The following is a 17,530-nucleotide window of genomic DNA, read 5'->3' on the forward strand; positions in this document are numbered from 1 at the left end:
TTTTCTCTGCCTCGTGATGACTGCGTGTTGTGTGCTGTTCTTAGGTTAGTTAGGTTTAAGTAGTTCTAAGTTCTAGGGGACTGATGACCATAGATGTTAAGTCCCATAGTGCTCAGAGCCATTTTAACCACGACGCCATTTTGCTACCTGCTTCCTCTACATTGCACTTACTATTCTTGGACAGTTCACTGCTTCTATTTTGCTTTTTTTTTTCACAGTGCGGTACACCTTCTTCCTGTTTTCATGCTTGATTTGTGTTCAGATTTTGACGGGCTGTCCTCTTACTACTAAATCTGAGGGGGAGGGGGAAGGTGTGGGTGTGTGTGTGTGTGTGTGTGTGTGTGTGTGTGTGTGTGTGTGTGTGTGTGTGTGTGTGTGCTAACCTAACCTAACCTCTGAGGGGGAAGGGGTGTGTGTGTGTGTGTGTGTGTGTGTGTGTGTGTGTGTGTGTGTAATGGGAGTATCTGAGGGGGAAGGTGTGTGTGTGTGTGTGTGTGTGTGTGTGTGTGTGTAATGGGAGTATCTGAGGGGGAAGGTGTGTGTGTGTGTGTGTGTGTGTGTGTGTGTGTGTGTGTGTGTGTGTGTGTGTGCAATGGGAGTTTCCCCCGTCAGCATTGTGGGGAATTTACCATACAACCGTCAAGGACACCCTTTATGAATTTTGTTTCGGTTATCAATAGATTCTATTTCCACTGGTAGTTCCTTAATTGTTTTACGTTATTTCAACTTTTTGTACGAAGGATGGATGCTTCATAACATCAGTTTCAACGATCAGGTGCCTAATTGCTCAACACACACACACACACACACACACACACACACACACACACACACACACACACATACACACACAACTTTGGCGCCGTGAACGTAAACACGAACAAGCAGTCATCAACAGGCGAGACTCGGTACAAGGGTAACACGCCTGGAGCGCTGTAGTAGGCTCACTACAAATAGTCGATTGAGGCAATGAAATCTCTCGTGTAAAAGGGGCCTAGGAAAGTTTCCTGATCTAGTACCGTCAAGTCTAAACACAAGGATCCAATGACAGTAGTGCAAGGATTAACTGTCAGTAGATTGGTTTGATGCAGTTTCCCCGCTAGTATATTTTCATCATTGTATAACTATGGCATCTTACATCCATTTGAACCTTCTTACTGTATTAATTCCCTAGTCTTCCTCTACAATACATAGCTCTCCCCCCACCCACACACACACAAACTTCGATTCAGTACCTCCCCATTAGTCCCCATTATTTACTAATCTACCCAACTAATCTTCAGCATTCTTTTGTTGCCCCACATTCAAAAGCTTCTCTTCATTGTTCGTATTTCACTTCCGTACAAATACCTTAAGAAAACAGTAATACTTAAAATTTATATCACATGTTAACAAACTCCTCTTTCTTTAGAAATGCTTTTCTTGTTACAGCCAGTCTTCATTAGAGTTTCCCTCTGCTTCGGTCACCGTCAGCTATTTTGCAGTCCAAATCGCAAAACTTACACACTACTCTTAGTGTCTCATTTCTTAATCTAATTCCCTCAGCACTGCCTCTTTTAAATCGACTACATTCCATTTCGTTTGTTCTGCTTTTGTTGACATTCATCTTCTAGCCTCTTTTCAAGACACTATTCATTCCCTTCAGCTGTTCTTCCAATTTCTTTCCTCACTCTGACTGAACTACATCTGAAAGTTTTTATTTGCCATGCGCGGTAGCCGCGAGGTCTGGGGCGCCTTGCCACGGTTCGCGCGGTTCCCCTCGTCGGAGGTTCGAGTCCTCCCTCGGGCATGGGTGTGTGTGTGTGTTGTCCCTTGGCGTAAGTTAGTCTAAGTGTGTACGTAGCATGTAAGCCTGGGGACCGATGAGCTCAGCAGTTTGGTCCCACAGAACTTGCCACCACCAACAGTTTTTATTTCTTCTCCCCGAACCTCAATGCCGTTCCAGATTTCTCCTTGTTTTCCTTACCTGATTGTTCGATGTACCGAAGGACTACACCAGCAATTAGCCTGGCGGGTGGGTGGCTGCCTTCGCCCATCTTTCTATGCTACACTGATCAGGTACAACATGAGACTAACAGCATGACACGAAACTGTACTCGTTTCTCAAAAAATGGTTCAAATGGCTCTGAGCACTATGGAACTCAACTGCTGTGGTCATAAGTCCCCTAGAACTTAGAACTACTTAAACCTAACTAACCTAAGGACAGCACACAACACCCAGCCATCACGAGGCAGAGAAAATCCCTGACCCCGCCGGGAATCGAACCCGGGAACCCGGGCGTGGGAAGCGAGAACGCTACCGCACGACCACGAGATGCGGGCACTCGTTTCTCACGTGACCTTACGAAGCCTACGTCTTCTGTGACTGACGATATGCAGTACGATATCAAACGTGATCGATCAAGACACGCTGTTCTGGTATATTATCAAGGATCTGTTTGTGGGCTCTGGTTTTGCTTGACAATATTTAAGGTATATTTAACAGAAATGACACAAGGCCATAGAAGTGAACGAATGATTACCGAGTCTGTCTATTTATTCCGGTATTTGAATAACCAGTTTGCAGCATTTGCTTACTAACACTGAACAAAAATTCTAGCCGTATTAGCGTACACATACATAAAACCAGTATATTTTTTTTGTCGAAGTTCAGTCATATTAGGCGACATTCGTTAGGTTCCGTGGAAATGAATTTCCGGAAGAGAGTTTCAGTTGTTGTCACAAACTGAGATTTCACTTGGGAGCGATAAATTACATTTAAAACTAGAATGAGTGAACCTCAAAGGACATTTTTTGCTGTACAGTGTCAAACGAATGCAGTTGTAGATAATAACACGCAAAGAGATCTCGAGTAATTAAAAGGTACTTAACTGAAATGACAGGTCTTTTGAGGTACGACTACACGAATTATGGATCAATGATTGGGATTTATTTAGTGCGTTGCATTGGTGGGCAATGAATCTGAAGGCCACACAGATCCGGGACAGCATAAGCACTACCGATTAGCTACATTCGAAAGCAACCTTTCATAAAATGATACGCTTTTGTCTTTGAACAGGTGTCTCACAATTTGTTTTTTGCGTACCGTAAACACAGAACTTTTTAATGGTAATGTCATAGTCGACTCGCAATTTACCATACATTTCTTAAAATCACAAGACAGTAAATGTTTACTTACATGTTTTGGCACGAAGTAACATCTGCTTCTCTGTGGCCAGTACTACGCATTTATCAAGCAAAACGACTATATGAACATCAAAGTATTAAAACCACATATTTTGTTGGTGCCATTCAAGAAGTCTATTTTCATCTGAGTCAAATTTATTTTTTTACATCTTGACAGCGAATTTTTAACTTGAAAGCAGTACCTTGTTCAGACATCAAGTGACAACCGAATTAAAATTACAACTTTAAAAACTTGTCTATCTACGCGATATACATTTTTATGGTTTTGCCTCGTGACGAAAACCTCATAGTGGAGTTTCTGCTATCTGCTATCAAAACCATTGCTACTATCAAAATCTGTTATAACGTCTTACTGACTTTCTACTCGGCTGGAAGCCCTGTTCGTGTTTACGGCAAAGGTATTCAAGGTAACATTTAATAAACTGATCTGCCTACTAGACATTGAACAGTGGAACACAGTTCTTGACCACAATGTCATATCGCCTTCAGCTTATTAAACTTGGTAATATACGACTGTGATTTGAGTAGCCAAGTACCAGAGAAAAACGATGATACGGTCCATACTTGTTCCTACATGTGTAGCGATGTACCCGAACACACGGCAATATCAACTGTGGCACTTGTTTAAATCTAAACCAGAGCGAAAAACTGCCGAAATCTTGGAATTTTCGATACACTCAGCCTTAATTTGAAAGCAGCGCCCCCATCAAGCCTGAAGGGTTGTAACGTGGCCGGCTATCACAAACAATGTGATTGTTTAACACCGCATCACGGCCAAGTCTCAGCAGACTTCCTGTAAACATCTATGGATATCTGTGATGCTCTGGTGTTCAGCGAAAAGAAACTCAATGACAGGTCTCGTTTACAGACGCCATTGTGAAGGTTATGTATAGCGCCGCCACCTATCGGAACTTCATGAAACTATAGGGGCTGAAGCGGGAGTTATTTCACGTTGTCCCACAAAAAATTCGACATTTTTCAACGAAACTGGCCGATAAAAATAGGGTTGCATTATTTATTCAACGCCCCTCGTACTTAGAACCGATACGAAACGGAACGGAACGGAACGATCGCGTAAACTCGGTGTCAGGGAAGGCGAAATGGAGACTCAGATTTGTTGGAAGCTTTCTGGAAAAATCCAACGAATCTGTGAAGCACGTCGCATGCAAGACGCCAGTGGAACGAATTCTAGAGTATTGTTCCAGAGTTTGAAGTCCTTATCAAGTGGAGACTAGAATCTACTCTGTAGGAATCAGCATGGGTTTCGAAAAAGACGATCGTGTGAAACCCAGCTCGCGCTATTCGTCCACGAGACTCAGAGGGCCATAGACACGGGTTCCCAGGTGGATGCGTTTCTTGACTTCCGCAAGGCGTTCGATACAGTTCCCCACTATCGTTTAACGAACAAAGTAAGAGCATATGGACTATCAGACCAATTGTGTGATTGGATTGAAGAGTTCCTAGATAACCGAACGCAGCATGTCATTCTCAATGGAGAGAAGTGACTTCAGGTGTGCCGCAGGGAAGTGTCGTAGGACCGTTGCTATTCACAATATACATAAATGACCTTGTGGACAACATCGGAAGTTCACTGAAGCTTTTTGCGGATGATGCTGTGGTATATCGAGAGGTTGTAACAATGGAAAATTGTACTGAAATGCAGGAGGATCTGCAACGAATGGACGCATGGTGCAGGGAATGGCAATTGAATCTCAATGTAGACAAGTGTAATGTGCTGCGAATACATAGAAAGAAAGATCCATTATCATTTAGCTACAATATAGCAGGTCAGCAACTGGAAGCAGTTAATTCCATAATTTACCTGGGAGTACGCATTAGGGGTGATTTAAAATGGAATGATCATCTAAAGATGATCGTCGGTAAAGCAGATGCCAGACTGAGATTCATTGGAAGAATCCTCAGGAAATGCAATCCGAAAACAAAGAAAATAGGTTACAGTATACTTGTTCGCCCACTGCTTGAATATTGCCCACCAGTGTGGGATACGTACCAGATAGGGTTGATAGAAGAGATAGAAGATCCAACGGAGAGCAGAGCGCTTCGTTACATGATAATTTAGTAATCGCGAAAGCGTTACGGAGATGATAAACTCCAGTGGAAGACTCTGCAGGAGAGACGCTCAGTAGCTCGGTACGGGCTTTTGTTGAAGTTTCGAGAACATACCTTCACCGAGGAGTCAAGCAGTATATTGCCCCCTCCTACGTATATCTCGCGAAGAGACCATGAGGATAAAATCAGAGAGATTAGAGCCCACACAGAAGCATACCGACAATCCTTCTTTCCACGAACAATACGAGACTGGAATAGAAGGGAGAACCGATAGAGGTACTGAAAGTACCCTCCGCCACACACCGTCAGGTGGCTTGCGGAGTATGGATGTAGATGTAGGCGTGGCAACAGACATCCAACATATTCGGAGACCATTGATAGGTTGATAACAGGTCGGCGTAGTACATTCGAAAGTGTGCCAGAAATGCTCGGTGAAATTTAAATGGGGATCCTTGAAAGAAACATGACGTCGTCCTTGCGACAGACTGCTGGGTAAAACCTGTACTCGAAGAAGTAGGCGCGGCAATTATGCTGTCAGCTGTACACCTGGCGGAGGGTTTATGAAAATAAGGAAAGACGTATTAAGGTACATACGGAGGAATACGGATGGGCATTCTTCTCTGTCTCAATACGAGATTCGAATAGGAAAGAAAATCGCTAACTTGGATACGATGAACTCTGCGCCCTTTAAACTCGTTTGCCATAGCCTTACAATTCAAAATTTTTGGATGCCGTTTCAGTAGCTAGCGCTATTTGCAGTACGCGAAGAATTACGAAAGACCCCCGCTGGCAAATGCTTAGACAGAGATAACGACGCTGGCAAACTTCAGCTTGTGGAAAGCAAATGAGAACCAGATGAGTCAACAGCCTAGCGATGATAGATAAGACACAAGTAAACGAGAGAGATTATATTTACCATGACCTACTGTGGTTTCTGAGGAGCAATGTGCTATTTCTACACAAGGAAGGGTTTGCTTGGCGATAAGGACTGCACCACACGGTCAAAGATCTTTGACCAATCTTTCATAAAAACAAATACTACGCAGTAACTTTTATATAAAATGTATGATGAAAGCACTCCAGTACACCGCCAGACATTTTATAAAATACACGAAATGTGCATCTTCACGTTTTCGCGGCGTAAAGACTGTTCCATAAAATTTCGGGCGTGCAGCCGCATAAATTCAGTTTCTTCTTCTCATGTTTCGGCTGAATACCGTCCAGCCATCTTCAGAGTGAGTCCAGGTGACTAACACTCCAGCACTTGCTCCGTCCTTTTAAACTCGAGGACCGAACCACTGCGTATGCGGCCATAGATACATAAGGCGCCAGAGACGTTGATAAGCGGCAAAGAGGTGTAACATATGCACGGAAATTAAATCTATGGCTGCACTGTCGATCTACACGGAAAGCTTTGTGATTTAATTACAGAAATTGCCGGATTCCATGATTTGTCCAAACTGAAGCCGCCATCTCTATTAATTAAATTCGTCGACAACCGAACTTCAATTGCTTCTTTTACTACTGAGTCCCAGAAAGATGAAGTCGAGGCTAAATTTTGTCCTCGACTTCATGTTTCTGGGACTCAGTAGGCCTAGTGAAAGAAGCAATTTAAATTCGGTAGGCGACGAATTTAATAGAGATAGCGGCTTCGGCTTGGACAAATCATGGAATCCGACAATTTCCGTTATTAAATCACAAAGAGGTCACGACGGTACAGCTCTCCGTGACCTATTGATATCACTGCGTGGATCGACTGCGCAGCCATAGATTCAATTTCCATGCATGTGTTACACTTCTTTGCCGCCTATCAACGTCTCTGGCGCCTTGTGCATACTCGGCTGCATACGCAATGGCTCGGTCCTCGAGTTTAAAAGGACGAAGCAAGTCCTGGAGCGTGAGTCACCTCGGTTCAATCTGAAGATGGCTGGACGGTATTCAGCCGAAATATCAGAAGAAGAAACTGAATTTATGCAGCTACACGCCCGAAATTTTATGGTACACGAAATGTCGTGAATATGGGGCTACCATCAGCTGTATAATGGAATGACGACAATGAAAATTTGTGCCGGACCGGGACTCGAACCTGGAGTTTCCGCTTTTGAGAGCCGTCGCCTTACAATTAGGCTACCCGAGCACGCTTAACGGCCAGCCCCAAACTTCTTCATGTCGTCAACAATGTGTGTATAACCTGCACTCGTACACCCATTATTCCCGTACAGGGGAGACATTTTAACTGAAAGTTACTTGTCCCGTGTCAGCGGATAAATACGTACGATATTGCAGTATTGTCTCCAGTATGCAGATACGTCTGAAGAAACACTACATCATACTTCTGAACAACACAGGACTACAATATCGTATTTTATAAAAGATCAATCATAAAATGAATTTCGTAAAAGTTATGTTACAATGTAACACTGGTCTAAGGTAGTGCAGTAACATGGTCTGCAGCCGGAACGGAACGCTAGGTAGCTACAATCTCTCCGGGGAAGAACGTAGGATAACAAGGAATTATACTGCACCTCAGGTAGATCCAAAACGCAGCTCTTTCGCTGCAGATAAAACGTGGTTCGTGTAATCGTATTTACGAAATATTCTTCTCGTTGTTACAAGAGGAATAAGTCTTAAGTGACGTGCTCTTTGGTACATGTATCAAAGCTCATTTCTTTTTCTTGTCTTACTGTACCAGAATTCAGTAATAAGCAGATACACAGCCACAAGAATATGTTCGAGAGCTGTTATTACTGAAACTGCTCCACACACTTAATTTCAGCTTTGAAGGTCAGTAGGCCTACTTCTTCGGTGGTTACTCTGGCCTTTCATCATATCCTAACATTCTTCCGTACAACATATCCAAAGAGTTTCAATTTAGTTTTTCTTCAGCAGTCTCCGTTGTTCAATCCTTCACGCCATAACCGAGGAAAGTGACACAATTTGGTCAAGGCATGAAAAAAAAAGACAAAAAATGTTTAACGATCCGTCGAATGCGGGGTCATGAGAGAGAGAGAGAGAGAGAGAGAGAGAGAGTAAAAATTCAAAGAAACCATCCCGTCATTGGCCTTCGATGATGTGGGGAAACAATGGAAAAAGCAAATCCGGGTATTGTGCAATAATATTTTCCGTCTGATACGGGTATTGTCGGTTTGCGCTACATTTTGAAGCTTCAGAAGTAATGATACTCGATTAATATATTGTACCTTTACGGGTGATATTGCGCAATACACGACATCTCATGCCGAAACCGGGAGAAATTCAATTCGCTCCGAACGAATTTCCGCAAAGGATTGAAAAAAGTAAATGACAACTTAAACAGATGTCTCCAAGATGATCATTATTCCTTATGACATTACTGAATTAAAATAAAAAAAATATGTCAACTTACTGGTTTCTCTCTCCTCACAATTTGCTATGATTCTAAGTGCAAATGTGGCTGAACTAAGTTGTTATAGGATCTCATCAATATGGACTACTAAGAATTTTGAAGTTTGCACCCTATGTATTATTTCATCACCATGTGTAACACTTATCACTGGCGCAGTACCCCTACAGGTGCAGAACTGAATGAGATGTCTTTGTGAAATTCAGGGTGAGACCCTTCACAGAAAACCAGTCAATGATACTGAGAACTTCGTTCACCATTTCTTCCATTTCTGTATGTATACTGGGAGTGATTACAATATCGGTGTCATCTGCAAAAAGAACTAATCCCGCTTGTTGTACATTAGACGGTAGATCATTTCCATATATGAGATACAGTAGTAGACCTAAGATTGATCCTTGGGGGAACCCCACACGTGATTCCTCCCCAGTCAGAATTATGCCCCTGGATTCTGTAGGTTGAATTACTACTAAGTACAACTTTCTGCATTGGTTGGATATAATATGATCCATTGGTTGGATATACCATCAATCCCATAAAACTTCAATTGATCTAGGATTATACTATGACTCACACAATCAAATACCTTAGTTAGGTCACAGAAAATAACTACCGTTGCTATTTAGTTACTTAATGCTTTTAATACAGTTCATGCGAGTTGTACTTCGTCTAGCGCTGACATGATCGCTATGAAAGTACAGTTCAAACTAACGCGTCCCCGAGATAAACACTGCGCAATAATATAGTACCGCTCTTGGCTTCGCACTTTCGCGCAATATTTTGAGAGAATGTTGATTGTGTCCATACTACTGGCCGTGGGAGAGCAGCTTCACCACTGCGCCACCTCACTCCGCCAACAGAATGAAGGGCAAATGCCAGTATCTGCACCAACCATCGATTCTCTGCAGGTCTGCTGCATTTAGTCTTCTGGCGTCGTTACCTTTCTACATACAACAGCAGCGTCCGCTAATACAGAGTCTTGGAGTTTTCGACGTTACTCATATATTGTAAACAGTAACAGTGCTAAACTTGGGGTACTCCCGTGTAAACATGCACGCACACGCATATATATATATATATATATATATATATATATATAAAATATCGCCTAGAACCGCATGGCCACCGCGGCCGGCTTTGTGGATTCCATAGGCGAAGAGTGCGAGCCGAATTTCACAAGATCTCAGCTTACAGAAGGACGTTGATTTTTATAGAGGAGATTTCCATTCTTCAGAAACGTCATAATTTGTTCGAACTTGTCAAGCTTTCTCTTCGAAATCTTACACTAGTGTACCCTTCCTCAGCATCTCTGGTGCGTGCGCAACCTCTGTTCAGTAGTGTCCTATATGCAGCCCCTACAATAATATTATGGCCTTCTATTATAAATATCGCCAGTCTTCATGTAGGTTGATTTATAGTTAATATCTGAATTAGTCTCGTTCTTCGACGTTCCTCATGCGCTCTCCTCAGGGTATCGCAGTGTTTGGATTTTTTGAACATATCAATGCGCTTTTTTTTTTATTATTTCGACTGGACTACCACTAGTACGAGTTACGTGCAACCGAAACTTTCCAGCGATGCTGCAGATAATCAGTTATTCCCGGTCGCGGAGTTTGGTGAAATTAACAGTATTACAAAAATTCTAGGCAATTTCACGCCTTTCGCTTCCTTCGCTACCTTAGAGTTACATGAAATGTCGATAACATTAAGACCGGCATCGCAGAAGTGACAGATGATGCTGCAAGGAGCCTATCTCCGGCACCATCATTTCGCAGCGGATAGCGTCTTCGACGGATGTAGTATGAAACAGCAGGGGTGGCCAAAGAGAAAAAGCTGTTACACGCACACGCGCACACGCACACACACACATACACACACACACACGGCGCGCGCGGCTCCTCATGTTAGAAACAACAGCGGCTGCAGCAACGAGCTGGGGGGCCGACTGCAGTGTTGCCAAACGGAAAGGCCGCAGAACTCCACGTGAACGCCAGATTACGGCTTAAATAAAGTTAGAGAGCACGAGGAAGGAAGTACCACGAGAAGGCGGAAAAATAAGGACGAGAAGAGCAGAGTTTCCACAAGCGACCAGTAATCAGTTTAGAATATCACAAGCATCTGCATACGTATCGAGGAAACGGATGGTACGTGTCGCTTTCTGAAGGATCGTACAACGAAGCCTGCGGCAAGGAATGTGGCTGACGCCAATAAATTCTCCACCAAATGAAACTGCAGTAAATTTTAAATTTGTAGTGCGATGTTAAGTTTTCTTGTAACGCTATTGTTACTGTCCAGTGTAATTGTTAGAGATCACTAAAATTATTTATTAAAATTACCACTCGCTACCCGTCTGTAAAGCACGAAGATCGTTTGAGATCGTGATAAGTTCGGCGGCGCATCGAACCTAGGTCTTGTTCAGTAGTACTATCCCAAAATAAGGTGATTCTATCCGTGAAGGCCTTAATCATTTTCCAGTCCAGGAAAAAAATGTTTGTACTTGCTTGACAGCTGCAAGAAACAGACTGAATTTGACACGTGGTCGACTGAAAGAAACGGCATTGGCTCATTTACACGCTGGCAAAACTACAGTCTGCAGAAGTGTTTACTCAGTTGTACTCCTAAGTGAAATAGTGAATGATCCCTGAATACATAAATCGGTCGTTAGTGTAGCAATCCGAGTAATGTTATGTTTCTAATAAAGTCTACAGCGGGGATGGGCACCGGCCGGAAAAACTCCACTCTTCCCTCTGCTGAAAACGTGAGTGAATTTCGATGATGTAATTTGACATGACACGAAAACGTTCAATGGCGAGATTAATGGACGGAAATCCGCAACCACAGGAGACTATTTTGTTTATTGCGAGCAATAAATGGTGAATACGTGCGTTATGGTGTAGATGATAAATACATCGTTCAGCAAGTAGCGATCGAACCGTGATAGGCCAGATGTAACTTCTTGGATGTTAATACGAATCACCGAAATGACATTACTATAAGGTAGAAATGTATTATGTCGTCCACTTCGGTAGCTGCTCGATCACCGCGGTGGATTGCTAAGCAAGGGGACCCGGGTTCGATTCTGGGTGGGGTCGGGGGTTTTCTCCCCTATGGAACTGGGTATTGTGTTGTCCTTGCGATAGTATCAAGAGCTTGTTCACGGAGTTATGTCGTCAGTCGTACTTGAAAATAATAATCTTAATACAATGCAGCATATATGTTTCAAATGGTCGATGACGCAAATCAATACATCTGATTTCGGAGACCCATCACTAAGTTCCGTAAATGATGTGCACCATGCCGAGAAGCAAATAAGGCCCATTTAAAACTATCACAGATGCTAATACGGATTCTGATTGGTCGGAGCTAAACAGTTATGTCATTTATAGAAATAGCCGGTAACATGAATGTGAGAACGCAGCATGTTATCTTCGGTTGGGAGTCAAACAGAACCAGAAGTAGCTTCATGTGTGCTGCAAATAACTGTTTTAGAATCCTTGTGATTCATATTGAATGTTAATGACCTGAAAAGACAACATTAATAGTAAACTCACGCTTTTTCCAGATGATGCAGTTATCTATACTGAAGTACTATAGAGAAAAGAATTGCACAATTGTGCAGACCTTGCTAAGATTTCGAAGTAGTTCGAAGATTGGCAACTTGTTTTAAATGTTCAGAGATGCAAAATTGAGAAACACACAGTACATCAATTAGTCACATCGACATCAGTAGAATCGTACGAATGCCTGGGTGTAACAATCCCTGTATGGAAATTAAACTGAATGATCTCACAAACTAAATCATTCGGTAAGGAAAGCAGTACACTGACTATTGGCAAAGTGGTGGGAAAATGCAGTCAAGACTACAACAAAAAAGACTGCTCACAAACCAATAGCGCGTCCCATCTTGGAATACTGCTGACGTGGACAGGAGTAACAGGGGATACTGGACGTGTACTGAGAGGGGGCGGCATGAAAGGTCATGGGTACGTTGAAAAATCTGAACTATCAGACGCTCGAAAACAGATGCCACATACCCGGCGCGGAAGCCTACTTCAAACTTCCAAGAACAAATATTATATCAAGACTCTAGACATATCCTTCATCACTCACCATTCCCGCAAGGACCTCTAAGGCAACATTCGGCAATTACAACACGCACAGATATATTCAAGTAGTCTTTTTTTTCCCGCGCTGCACACGCGATTGGTACCGGTACAGACCATTAGCATGTGGTGCAATGCTGAATACCCTCTGCCATCACTTCGCAGTGGTTCGCAGAGTAGTAAATGAAGAATAAATAATGCTTAATGCCTATTTCTCCTTCAATTTGTAGGGATTCCTCGATTCTGGTCTTGAAAGGCAACTTTGCACAAGAAGCAGAGCCCAGGATATTCGTTTAGTTTTACATTGTCATTCTATAAATCAGATTTCATCTGATAAACGTTTTCTTAATTTGGGTCAAAAACACTTTTAAGAAGTAAATATACTGAGACGTGGGTGTAGGAACACGAGATCATTGCTGAAAGTATAGATTATCCGCTTTACGCAATATCCCTACGGTAATCTTTTCCAGAATAAGCAGTATACTCAATCGAGCAATGCAAGTAAGTGAAACAGTCTAGCATTATTGGCTCTGAGCACTATGCGACTTAACTTCTGAGGTCATCAGTCGCCCAGAACTTAGAACTAATTAAACCTAACTAACCTAAGGACATCACACACATCCATGCCCGAGGCAGGATTTGAACCTGCGACCGTAGCGGTCGCTCGGTTCCAGACTGTAGCGCCTAGAACCGCACGGCCACTCCGGCCAGCAGTCTAACATAGCATTATTGATTGCTTGTAAACACAATGAGAACTCGTACTTCCACGAGAAAATATGTCGAACAGAGCTTCAGGTTATCTCTGAGGAAGTTACAATGGTAATACAGTATTTGCTGACATGGGCAGTTTCTATCACTCTCACAGAAAATATACGTCGTAGTGGGGTATTATAACATACTGTCTAGTAAATTAAAGACAGCATTATGGAAACAGCACTATGTTTTCGGGTTATCCTTTGTGTGTTCTTTTGGATAAGGTGGCAGTTTAATTTGTAGTATGTGAAATCCAACCTACGAGAGCATTCAGCAGCACCGGTGACTTGCCTATGAGCATACGACAGAAGGGAATCCCGAAAAGCAATATGTTGCTTCATGCTACTTGCAGCTGGTATCATACAACGGAACTTCTGTACAGACATTACTAAACTGCCTATTATAAAGACACTTTGAGCTACAACACAGAACACTCTTCGATTCCTTAGATTCACTGTAATAACTTTCAAAATTCTTTTAAGCCTGCTTTATAACGTTGACTGTGAATTCAAATGGCTCTAAGCACTATGGGACTTAACATCTGGGGTCATCAGTCCCCTAGAACTACTTAAACCTAACTAACCTAAGGAAATCACACATATCCATGCCCGAGGCAGGTTTCGAACCTGCGATCGTAACAGCAGCGTGGTTCCCGACTGAAGCGCCTAGAACCGCTCTGCCACATCGGCCGGCTGACTGTGAATATTTAACACATCTGTAATGCGGTATTTGGTATTTTGAGTGTACATCTACATGAATACTCTGAAACTGGCTCCACTCTCAAATAGCACGTGGGAGAAATTAACACCTAAATATTTCCCTGCAACCTCTGATCTCTCTCATCTTTATTGCAACGGTAATTCTTCTCTGCGTAGGTGGGAGTCTGCAAAATATCTTAGTACCCGGAGGAGAAAGCTTGAAATTTCGTGGAAAGATCTCGGCACAACGAAAAGTGCCTTCGTTTTAAAGTTCGTCACCCCAAGTAGGCTATCACATCGGTGACACTCTCTCCCCTATTTCACGATAAACGAAAACGAATTGAACGGACATTCTTAGAACTTTCTCAGTCAGTCCTATTAGGTAAGGACTGCATACCGTTCGAAGAGGATGACGCACAATAAGCGGTCTCTTTTTCGCTGCGTATTCCGTTCCGCCAATAAAACGTTGTTTGATTCGCTGATTCGAATTTTAATCGCCAGGTGGTTTGAGGAATCTACAACGTTTAAATTTGTGAGCTTTATCACGTAACCGAAATTTAAAGTTTTTTTTGTGCTCGTGTGCAGAGCCTCACACTTTTTTTGTTAAAGTTCAATTGACAGTTTTCGTGCAAAATCATGATTTGAAAAAATGTAGGGGATAATAATTGTAACAAAACTGCGACCGATTTTGCAGAAAACATATGGACGGGTCACGTGACACGTCTCTGCGAATGCCTGGTGCGCACAACAGCGAAACGCGTTGGGGCAGTCTCCCTTTCTGTGTTGCCACATAGGCGCCTCGCTGCTGCTGAGGCGAGCCGAGTGGCCTTCCTGTGGCAAAACTCTGTTGTTCGAGCACAGGTAGCCCTAGCGCTTTCTAATTACACCTCTACTATACCGAGAAATCCACGAAAATATTTACCACTGCCTCTGTTTCAAAACATGAACCACGCAAATTTCTTCGAAGCTCTTGACGAAAGGTATCTCGCCTTGCAACAATCCTAGCAATTGTTCTTCCTATTCTATGCACTGGAGGGGCAACGAAAGAATGAATTTATGCCTTTGGAAGTCCTGTGCTTATTTATTATAGTGGTAGCTAGTTACTTTTTTCAGTCCGTTATTGTCATATAACAGTCATGAGATGTTCAACTGACTTTTTTTTATAACATCTCATGACTGTATTACGATTGTACAGCAGTGGTTGCCAATTATTAACATAAAAATGATCGCAGGCCTCAGACGGGATTTTATGTCCTGTATATCATATAACATAGACACTGGTAGAGGCATGGCTCTATAAAACCCACTTACTTCTATTCGACCTAAATAAATTGTATATTGGACGCTTGGGATAGCACTACAAGAAAAAGCATGGTTTACATTACTCGATCGTAAATCCATGTATTCAATTAGATCCACTCTTGTGAAAAGTGAGAACTTAACAACCCTCTACCCATCTGCACAATCCTTGGGAAAGCTCAGTGACTCCCGTTAATCTAGTCCGATAAGGAATCTGCACGTCTCGACCCGTAACAATCATCGGTCATTTCGGATGTTTTGCAAAAATGTACTGCTTATCGACTCGCTGACTTCTGCAAGTCACATCCAAATGCTTCGCAGAGGCTTCACAAAATTTCGGACTATTTCTGTAGCGTTCCACTTTCGAACAGCAAGCGGGACAAAATGAACACCTAAATCTGTAATCAAATGAAATTATCTGGTTCCAGAAATCTTATCAAGTCTCAAAAGTCTATTACCCGGATTCGAATCTCGGCCTTGGTGCAAACTTCCATTTGTCGATTCAATCTGCATGCACACATCACCTACATCTTTTCTTGCGAGCTCCGATTTCTCTTTATTACGGTGTCATCTTGCCATTCGGAGGATAAAGTATGTGACGGAAATTTCGTGAAAACATGTCACAGCAACGCCAATGATTAGTACGCTAGTGATTTAAGATAGGAATGGGCAAAGACGGGGATAAGGATCGGCCGTGGCCTTGTTAAAAAAAAAAAAAAAAAAAAAAAATAAAGCTTTCTCGCACCAGTTTAACAGCGAAAAAAAAAACCCCTACCCTGAAACTGCTTGCTTGTCACAGCACTGTACACTGTATCCTATAACGAAAACGTTGTATCACCTTGCAAACCGAAGTTTGTGTACTGCACCACTAAAAGACAAACCACGGTCAGGTAAGCGGCAGATACGGGCGACTCGAAAGCACAGCGACTTTTTGCACGCAAAATAATGAAGTAACTGCCTAACTAGAACAGTAAATCGCTGGACTACCTACGCTGACCAGAGATTATTCTTTGTTGCTCTTCAATCCCTTGTTGTCAGAGTAGAAACATATATATGCGGAGAGTAAACACGGAGCTTATACTTCATTTGTCTACGTTGACAAGCGCTCACGAAAACAACAATGGCGCTTTCTTGTGCAGTAGGTGCAAAAACAAAGATTACGCACAATATCGCTAGTTTCGAAAGGTAGTTTGTGAACAAATGGCATTGTTTATAGAATTAGCTCACCCTGTATAAAAAAATCTATACTTACAAACTGCGAAGCGTAAGCTCGACTTTCCTTGACAACAAACGTTCACTTTTTTGTAGGACCATTCACGCAGCTGTCATAGGTCTCCCTCTAAGACGCGCTGTAGGTCGAAAATAACTCTCTGCTGGTGTCTGGCAGGCGTTCCTCGGTATCGGGTCACCGCAGCACGACACAACAACAGCACACACGCACACGCATCCCAGCTGCCTCTCGTCCAGGCCTCCCCACGCACGAACAAAAGCCGCACACGAGAGCTCCCGGCCACAGTCCGCGATCCCTTCCTCTCGCACCGGAGGGAAACAGCTGACTGCAGAGCATCGGCGGCGCCGCACAGCGGTACCGCGCCACTGTGTCGCCAGCTGGCGGCCGTGCCTCGCAACATCCCCCTCCACCCTCCCCACCCCCTCGCCGGCAGGCGCTATCCCCACCATACTGCGGACGCCCGCTACAGCGCCGACGCTATCTCGCGCAGCGATACGGACTACCGCAAAGGGATGGATGCAGCCAGCAGGACCAACTCCGTAAGTTTGGCCTCGCGAGAACCAGCACTCGTGAAGATAACCTAGTAACAAATGACAGGTTTCCGGATGTGCCCGTTTTCCGCAGCAAATATACGGGATGATTGCCGACTACACAGGCAAAATTTCGCAGGTTGTTCAGGGATATCTTGATGAGCATTTTAGTAGAAGGGACACCTAGTATCATTATGGGAGTAATGCAAATTCCTTTGATTTCTTCACTACCCCCCCCCCTCCCTCCCACCTGAATTTTTGTGTCTGTATTAAACTGA

General features: G+C 43.1%; 1 protein-coding gene across 2 annotated transcripts in view; it reads right to left on the reverse strand.

The window, feature by feature from the left end:
- The window catches only part of LOC126237476 (solute carrier organic anion transporter family member 5A1), a 464,177-nt gene extending 447,142 nt beyond the window's left edge, over positions 1-17,035 (reverse strand). For both annotated transcript variants that reach the window (XM_049947620.1, XM_049947619.1), the window contains exon 1: positions 16,744-17,035. The gene's annotated coding sequence lies outside the window, so the exon portion shown is untranslated. The remainder of the gene's footprint in view (positions 1-16,743) is intronic.
- Positions 17,036-17,530: the final 495 nt, after the last annotated feature.

Source organism: Schistocerca nitens, chromosome 2 (assembly GCF_023898315.1).
Source record: "Schistocerca nitens isolate TAMUIC-IGC-003100 chromosome 2, iqSchNite1.1, whole genome shotgun sequence".
Lineage (NCBI taxonomy): Eukaryota > Metazoa > Arthropoda > Insecta > Orthoptera > Acrididae > Schistocerca > Schistocerca nitens.